The sequence below is a fragment of the Tamandua tetradactyla genome, unplaced genomic scaffold (assembly GCF_023851605.1).
Source record: "Tamandua tetradactyla isolate mTamTet1 unplaced genomic scaffold, mTamTet1.pri scaffold_218_ctg1, whole genome shotgun sequence".
Classification (NCBI taxonomy): domain Eukaryota; kingdom Metazoa; phylum Chordata; class Mammalia; order Pilosa; family Myrmecophagidae; genus Tamandua; species Tamandua tetradactyla.
In genome coordinates, this window is record NW_027518327.1 from 8,971 (window position 1) to 18,612 (window position 9,642).

Here is a 9,642-nt window from a genome sequence, read left to right on the forward strand (position 1 = left end):
AGCGACTCCAATGGAAAGTCTGGACAAACTCCACAGGAGAGGCTTGCCAGCCCAAGCAGGAATAGAGCCTGTCTCTTCTGAATCCTCCTTAAAAGGCTTCCCATGATTAGGTTAAGCATCACTCATTACAGAAAACACTCCCCTTTGGCTGATTACAAATGGAATCAGCTGTGGATGCAGCTGACGTGATCATGATCTAATTCTAGGAAATGTCCTCATTGCAACAGACAAGCCAGCACTTCCCCAACCAGACAAACAGGTACCACAACTTAGCCAAGTTGACACATGAAAATGACCATGACAGAGTTATCAAGGTAAGTAAATATTTCTTGGTACTGTGAGCTAAAATAAAGGATATCTGATGGTAGTTAATAGATGTGATGTATCCCTTAACAAAAGAAAATGCAGAGTAGAATTTTTGGAAACTTTGCTGTGAACAAACTGATAAAATAAGGTTTTGACTGATTCTTATTATTCTGTGTACAAAAACTTTTGAAGAACAAAGGCACATGTTTCCAGTGTTATCTCTCTAAAAAAGAAAAAAACAAAGCTTTTTCAATTAAGTTTAACTTTTCACCTTTTATATCCTTTTTTTTTTTTTTTTTTACATGGGCAGGTTTGGGGAACTGAATCTGGGTTGCCAGCTCCATAGGTGAGAATTCTTGCCACTAAGTCACCTTTGCACCACCCTATATTCATTTTTTCACAGAATTAAAATTTTTTTTTGCTTTAATGAGGATTTGACAGAAAATAGGTCTAATCGATTTTACACTGTGGAAAACCTAAAGTACCAGGTTGATTCAGGATTCTTAGATTATATTTCTATAGGTTTGGAGAAAGAAATTAGGATTCATAATTGTTTAATGTGTATTGATTTGTTTAACCAAAAAATTATCTGGATCAATAATATTGACCTGTGCATGAAGGTGTTTCTAAAAAGTGTTAATAAAGCACAAAAAATGTGGCTTACTCATCTTAGGGCTAAAGAAAGTGGTTAGGAAGAGCTTTTCAAAAAACATAAAACAGAATCAAACTAGGATGATAAAACTTGTACGCTATGTATATAGTACAGAGAGAGAAAATTTAGTTGAAAATATTGTTATAGTAGTGGGCATAATGAAGGTGATTTGAATAAAGTCTTGTGGATAGATGGAATTGCTAAGAAGTTTGTCTAGTTTAGGGTGAATACAACCTAATTAATAACTTTGGGAGGCAGCAAAATTTGAAGAAATTCACTAGAAGAAAAGAAGTAGGGACCAATATGGTGAATAGTCTAAATTAGTTTTGATTATTCATTAATAAGCTGAAAATTAGCTGATATAGATCTACCCACTGAATATAGTGCTTCTTTTCACTTCTCAGGGGAAATTCTAGAAAGTGCATTCTGTTTTTGTCTGTATTTCTTATTCTACCTCAAAGCTGGTGTGCATACACTCCACCACTGAAAGTATTTCTCACTTTTGTGAGAATTTCTTGTCTATTAAATTTGTCTATCACTCAGCATTTCATCAAATACCTTTGAGTTGATTAACAATACATATATCTATGTGTGTATACATATGAGCAAGAGGGAACAATAATATGGACAAAGATAGTAGGTGCATAGTTTTCCTAAAACTTATCATTCACTATCATAAAAGGTATACTAATTCAACTCATGTATTAGGCAAAATTTAAAGGTCAATAACATGAGTACTGCTTTTATTATTTTTGTCCAATCAAGATCATCCAGCATGATTCCTCAGACATAGGAGGCATATAGCACCTGCTTTGGAATGAAGAAGGAAGAAATAATGGTGAAAAGGCAGGAATGGAGGAAATATTAGCAAGAAGTGTAAGCACCTGGAAAGAGTTCAACCTACTAGGACTTAGAAAAGTCCATTGGAATTAGTCACTTTCAAAATATTACTAACTTTAGTAAATAAATTGCACAAAAATAAAAATGTGAAGAGTTATTGCAGTACACCAAAAAGCAAACACTCTACGTCATAAAAGGGTTTTATGGAAAATGAATTATTTCAAGAAATACCAGGTGGAAGGAAAGATTCGGAAGGGTATTTATTGGAAGAGAACATGATTTTGATAGAAATTGATCTGTCTTTAAAGGGACTTTATATTGTTTTTACAATACGAGAGTAAAAAGGAACTAGCTTACTAAACAAAATTTTGTGTTCATGAATTATTCTGCATTGAGCATGCGGGGAAGCATAAAAGGAGAGAACGAGGACCTTTCTGCAACTGTAGGAATTATTTCAGAGATTTTATTATTATGGGTGAGCCTAAGAGGGCTATTTAAAATCTGATGTGTCCCACAGGTTTTGAGTAGTCACTGGAAAAGCCCTCATCCCATGTTCATAATTCCTCCTCCTTTTCCACACTATCATTATGGAACATAAATGCAGGTGCCAATTTGAGCTAAATAAATTTCTACTTTTTCCAAGAATCCCAGAGTTCTTGTTATAAGTTTTGTTGGTGTATCAACACTAAAACATGATCAAGAGAGCTGTGGATTAAGATGAGTATTTGCTTTGCAGAATTTGAAGGCCTATCCAGAAAGATGTCCAGAATATAGTTTTGGTTAATGTTCTCACCACCAATTGACATTAACTCCATTGCATTAATTAAGTACTTTTACAGTGAGTGGAGAGAGTAAGAACAGTCATTTCAGAACACAAAAAGTGTGAGTATGTTTCTGGAACCCACTGAGGGAAATGGAAGTGATGAGTGAAACATATATGACAATGAACAATATCATTCATTAATCTGGTAAGAGAAAAAATCATTCTCAACACGCATTAAGGAGTTAGTCTTATTACGCCAAAGGTCACTCAACCCCACTAAGTCAGTGCTCATTGCACAGTTGCTTATGTAATTTCCTAGCTGCCACCCAACTACATGAAAATTCAGGTGAGTCTCATGTCACAGCAGTTTACTCTGGAATGTGCCAAACACCGTGAAGACTCTTGAGGATGCTTATTCCGATTGTGACTAACTTTGGAAAAGAAACAACTTTGCTCCTCTAAGAGTCAGTGATTTGTAGGTCAGGGAGTCAGACTCGAGCATACGGACAGACCTGTGGAAATAAGATACTTACTTCATTGATTATCCTCAATGCAAGCTGCAGAATGAAGCTTTCACACATAATAGGGTCATGACTGACTTCATCTTGTTACTTGCAATTTAGCAGTATAAGCCAGTGCTGCTAACTTTATAACTGGTATTTTGCTTAGGAATATGTAGTTAGTTAGTTAGGAGCTATTGGAATGATTTGAAAATAACTTTATTGGGCCGTCAAAGAATGAAATAACTTCATAGCATCTGGATGATTTCTGTAATGTATAGTTTGCAAGTTTTGTTTGACTCAGGTGTGTGACTTTAAAGACTGAAGATTTTTACCAAAGGAAAACTCTCAGTGAAGACATAAGGAGCCAAGGTTTTTGAAATCTCAGTCATCAGTAAAACTGAGAGTTGATTCTCAAGATATTTATTTTATATTCCTCTTCTTAATAACTTCAAATATTCCATACTGTACACTATGATTAATTTTATATTTGACTTCTTTCAGTAATTTTAACTCTCATTTTTACCCATTTATTTTCTGGAATTTGCTTATGGCCGAGCTCACGTAATGACCCCCTTTCTAGAGTATTTGTACTTTACTAAAATGGATGAACCTAATTTGGCAAAGTCTTAGGCTAATGGTAGCAGTGAAGTTGAATCCTAGGCACTGGTCTCTATTCTAGCCAGTACCCATTTCCATTATCTTTTCCATATAATGTACTTCTCCAGAAATAATTTCTTCCTACCCATGCATTGCTGCTGCCTATTCTCTTGCCATGTAGAGGTTATTTCTCTCTATTCACTTTGTAATATGAATGCAAGTGTGTATGTTCTCTATTGTAAGCACACAATTAATTTTAAGGACGTCAGCTGTTATAAATGTGGCAAAACAAAATGCAGTTTTTCTAGAAATTTGAAAAACAGCAGGGAACTTATGCTGTGACTAATGAAAATTTATAAATTTGAATGAATTTTTTCTAAAGACTCTTCTTTCACATTCTCTTGAAGGGACATCTGTTTTAGTCTGCCTATGCTGTCAGAATGCAACACACCAGAGAAGGTTTGGCTTTTAATAAAAGGGGACATTTAGTTAAAAATATATAGCTCTTGAGAGGAAAGGCACCTAACTTTTCATCTGAGTTCGCTGTTACATGGGAAAGCACACAGTGATGTCTGCTGGCCTTCTCTCCTGGCTTCTGGTTCCAATAGCCTTCCCCAGGGTAATTCCTTTCTGTGTCTCCAAACTTCTGGGCTGAGCTGCTAGTGCTAAGATAAAGTATGCTAAGCTGCTTTGACTGTGCTGCATTGAGTTCTTTTCTGACCTCTCTCTTTTAAGTCTCTAGCTAATTAATTTAAACACTGCTCATTGTGGAAGGCACTCCCCTTAGCCAAATGCAGATATAATCAGCCATAGATGAATTTCACATGTGAATGATTCAAGTCCACAGCAACAGAATTGGGCACCATCACCTGGCCAAATTGACACCTGAACCTAACTACCATATTGTCTGCTCCTTATCAACTTGGCAACTATATACATCACCTTAAACCATGCTTAATGAAACACATTCACTTCATCACAACATCACAAACGACCCAGATCATTTCAGTAATAATACAAGTACAATACCAACTCAAATATAGTACAAAATAGCATCAAAATCAACTACAAGCATGGCCTATTCTAAGGCAAAAAATCTCTTCTGGCTCTGGACCTGTGAAACACTAAATAAGTTATCTGCTGTCAATATACAAAGGAAGGACAGTCATAGGATACAAGTTGTTGTTTCCATAGGGAGAAATCAAAAGGAACACAGGTGTCCCCAGACCCAAGCAGTTCTAAAAACCTGTAGGGAAGACTCCATTGGATTTCAAGGTCTGAGAGTCATTCATCCTCAGGGCTTTAGGAAGTGACAGTCCCACAAACTTTCTAAGGGCCTTATGCAGTGGCTTTGTTCTCTCCAAACACTGGGGTGGTTCTAATGGTGGACATTGGGGAGACCACATTTTTCTCAGTGCCATCCTCTCCAAACTTTGGGGTAGCACCCAGGATCTCTGGCATCTCTGGGTACATGCTCGACCCCCCTCCAGTTCATGTGCTCCACCCTCTTCAATGCCTGGGGTGGCACAACTCTCTCTGAGCAACAATGCAGAAGGCCTACTCTCTGCTCCTGGGGTAAACTCACCTTCTCCACATGTATACATGTGTCTGCTTTCCTGGCCTGAGGTTGCTTGGCTTCAGACTCTAGCTTCCATGGTTCTCACTCTGCAAACTATTATTTATCCCTTTTCTGTCCCCATTTGTCCAGACTGACAGTGGTTCCACTTATACCAACAGTCTCTTCAGAGCACTCCAGGCCTTCTACATTAAGCTCCTCACAGTTCCTCCACATCTTTCCCTTACACATCCAAAACAAACCCCAAACAAACAAAAAATCATTCCAACAGGTCTGTATTTGCAAACGGCAGCAGCGCCCCACTCTGTTACCAAAATGTTTTAGTTTACCAAAGCTGCCAGAATGCAACACACCAGAAATGGATCCGCTTTTAATAAAAGGGGATTTAGTTAGTTAAAAATGTGTGGTTCTTCTGAGGAAAAGCAGCTAACCTTCATCTGAGTCTCTCTCTTACATGGAAAGGCACATAGCAACGTCTGCTGGCCTTCTGACTGGCTTCTGAGTTCCAACATCCTTCTCCAGGGCAATTCCTTTCTGCATCCCCAAACTTTTGAGCTGAACTGCAGGTACTGAAATGAAGTATGCTGAGCTGCTTTTGGCTGTGCTGCATTCAGCTCTCTTCTGACCTCTCTTTTAAGCCTCCAGCTAATTAAATGAAACATCACTCATTGTGAAAGGCACTCCCCTTAGCCAATTGTGGCTGTAATCAGCCATAGATGAATTTCATATGATTCAAGGCCACAGTACCAGCACTAGGCACCATCACCTAGGCAAGTTAACACATGAAACTACCACAATGTCCAAACATATACAGATGCAGGTAATATAGATGCATGCACAATATTATTTTAGGACCTCAGGAATCAACTGGTCAGAGTTTGAGAAATTGCCAGTCCAAACTGGCAGCTGATGAGTGAAAGACAACTGGGAATAACAGTTTACAACAGAAGTAGACAGAATGTGGGTGGATTATGTAGAGATGCAACAATTATGTTAAAAATGCCATTTACAAGCAAAATAAACATCTCTGATTTTTTTGTCAACAGGTTTGGAAGGGAAGTAACAGTCAGGTTAGAAGGTTGTTGCTTTACACAGGTGATTTTGCTGGTTCTAAAGGCAGTCAGCCTGCCATTCACATAACATTTCTTGTGACACACTGATTGTGGATGACTCAACTGAATGTTGTGATGTACCTCCAGGCATCTGAATTTTTTCATTAATACTATGAGTAAGTTAGATGATATGTTCTTAAAATTATACCAAAATCAGACAGACACTGACAAAAGCTGGGTTTGGATAAAAATAGGAAGGAGAAGAGAAACAATGCATGATGAAAAAACGTATTTTGATGCAACAGGAGCACCAAGAGAAATACTTCCATTCCCAACTTTATAGGCTTCATATCTCCTGGACTGAAACTAGTAGGAATCCCAGGACCAGAATCTGTGGAGTGTTGGATTGCGATTCCATTCTGTGCCATGTACATCATCTCTATGTTTGGAAATTACTTACTTCTGTTCATCATCAAATCTGAGTGCAGCATCCAAGAGCCCATGTACATATTCCTAGGTATGCTGAGAGCCACAGATTTTGTCCTTGGTATCAGCGTAATGCCCAAGATGTTTGTAATCTTCTGACTCCACATGCCAAAGATATTTTGATTCCTGTTTGCTACAAATGTGAGTTATGCACACATTACAGTGCATAGAGTCAGGCATCCCACTGGCCCTGACTCTGGACTGTTATGTTGCCATCTGTTATCCACTGAGACATGCCACCTTCTTCACCTGCCAGTTGGTCACTCAAACCGGAGGTGTAGTTATATTCAGGGCTGCCATTCTCATAACCCTGTGTCTTGTACTGATAAAGTGTCAGCTTCAATTTATCATACAACAGTTATCTTTCACTCTTATGAGTATAGGACCATTGTGAAACTAGATGAAACAAATGTTCAGGTCAACAAGAGCCATGGTTTGTTTGTGACCTTCAGTGTTGCAGGGTTTGACCTCATATTCATTGCTTTGTCCTATATCCAGATTCTTACAGCAGATTTTCATGTGCTCCAGAAGGAAGCTAGGTTTAAGGCATTCAATACCTGCATTGCCCACATTTGTGACTTCTTTGAATTCTACCTCCTCGCCTTCTTCTCCTTCTTCACATATAGGTTTAGTTCTCACATTCACCCTTATATCCATATAATCTTGTCGCCAGTATTTACTTGCTGTTCCCCCCATTTCTCAATCCACTTATCTGTGTTGTAAAGACCAAGGAGTTCCATATATACATGGTCAAAATGATCTGCCCATAAAATCTCCCTTGATTAATGCCTTCAGGTGTTCTTTGTGAACAGTATTCATCTTTCATGATAAGAGAAACATAAAATTATAAGAGGAGCTTGAAATTTACATTTATTGTTTCTTTCAATTTCCAGGCAATATAGTTTGTTTCCTGATCAGCATATCCCATGATACCTCTCCCTCAATAAAGACTTAGATGCTTCCTGAATAATGAAATTCAGAGCTGGAAAGAGAGAAAATAATGTATATGTGTTTTTTCTCTTTTCTTTAAGTAATAAGTTCCTGCTTAAGATTTCTCCTCCACTATCCATCTCCAGAAAGGCTCATGAAATATGTGTATCTCATGTTAAAGATTGTTGCATGAGCTCCAAGGCTCATTGCTTTTGAATGTCCAGGTACAGAAGAAAAACAAGCTGCTTCCCGAACTTTTTTCCTTTATCATCCCACTTGTTAAAAAGAGTATGAGAATTAGGATATTAAATATGTCTTTTTTTTGCAAAAGTCTTTGTTAGGCCAATGCAGCAATAAAGTCTAAATATTTAAATCTGTCTTCAGAATCATACTGGCAGCTACAGGCCAAAGAGCATTGAACTCTGGTGTTCAATTTTTCACATCAACAGTTTTTCCACTCCGTACACCATTAACTATTGTATTAATTCAATAACATGTTTTAGAGAGCTTAAGTATTATAAATTTTATTCTAGACAATAGTAATACAGAAGTACATTTATCATAATTGTTATGTTTCTTGGGCCTGTCCCCCTAAGTTCCTGGGAGGAAAAAAAGAGAGAGAGACAGATTAGGGTTATGTGTTAGATATTTTAGCAAAGAGAATGAAACACTGGAATGTAGGTGAAAGAAGCAGAAGACTGTGTGTTTTGTTTTTCAATTAGGTAGTCTAACTGTTGAGGAATAATTTATGCATGGCCAAGGCACTGATGAGGCACATGCAGGGGTAGGTGGTGAGGAGATTTCACTAGAAAAATGTGTGTTCAGACTTCTGCACTTTTTTTTCTCAATATGGTTTGAATGCAGATTACAGTTTCAGAAAACAAGGAAAATACAATTATCAACAATATCCATGCAAGCTTTATAAAATTGAATATGATTTATCATGAAATCTTTAATTTGTAGTGCAATAAGTCTCTGAATATGAAAAGTAGATGTGTGTGTGTGTGGTGTGTGCTTTCACCTGAACATGTTTCAGCACACTTTTACAGTAGATATAAACAACATGCTTCTAAGTGAGTTAAGGCTATCATATCATCAGTGATACGAAGTGGTTAGTCTAAGATTAATGACTTGTGATATTAAGATAAATGGGTTGTTCATGAAGACTTCGGATCAGCGATCATCTTTTTAAAATATCATGCAAAACTTCCTTATATGCAGATGTCCATATTTTGTTTTTCATGTTCACCACAGATGTAAGAAATATTGAAGTTCATGCCATGTAGGTGGTGGATAATCTTTCTGGTTCTATGGGCAGTCCTTGTCAGTTACCTTTGTTATGATGAATATTTTATAAATCCAGAGGGTATCATGGGGCATATTTTGAAAACATAAATAAACAATATTTATGAGAGATAATGTTTAGATTATTGGTTTACCAAACAGTTCTATTTTACTTGGCTAAATTAATTTATCTAGGTTAGAAATCATATAACATGAGAAGAAATTTCTTATAATTCTACATTATGGGTCAGAATTGCTTTTTCTTTAAAAAAAAATTAATGATTTATTCTTAGCTGGCCATTAAGGAAAATTAGAGAAATGCTTTAGGCATTTATATAGCAAAGCAAAACACACTTCCACCCAGTTTTTATTGATGCAATTAAAAATATAATTATAATAATTTAAGACAGTGCGTTAGTAAATCAGGTCCTCTAATGAGGAATGGAGGTTTTTGTTTTGTTTATTTTTGCTTTTTGATGAAGTTGTGCTCCAAGTTAGATCAGAAAATTGTTTGCAAATGTCCAGCTTCAAAAACCATTCACAACTGGTAGGCCATAAACAGGCAGCAGCATTACTTGGCTGGTCCAATACAGCTCTAAATGTATTTGTTAAAGTTTTGAAATATTTCTAACAATTTCTAGTTCCAGCAGTCC

General features: G+C 36.9%; 1 pseudogene; it reads left to right on the plus strand.

Moving 5' to 3' along the window:
* Window positions 1-297: 297 nt before the first annotated feature.
* On the plus strand, window positions 298-7,545 carry LOC143673231 (olfactory receptor 52A1-like; annotated as a pseudogene).
* The last annotated feature ends 2,097 nt before the right edge of the window (window positions 7,546-9,642 follow it).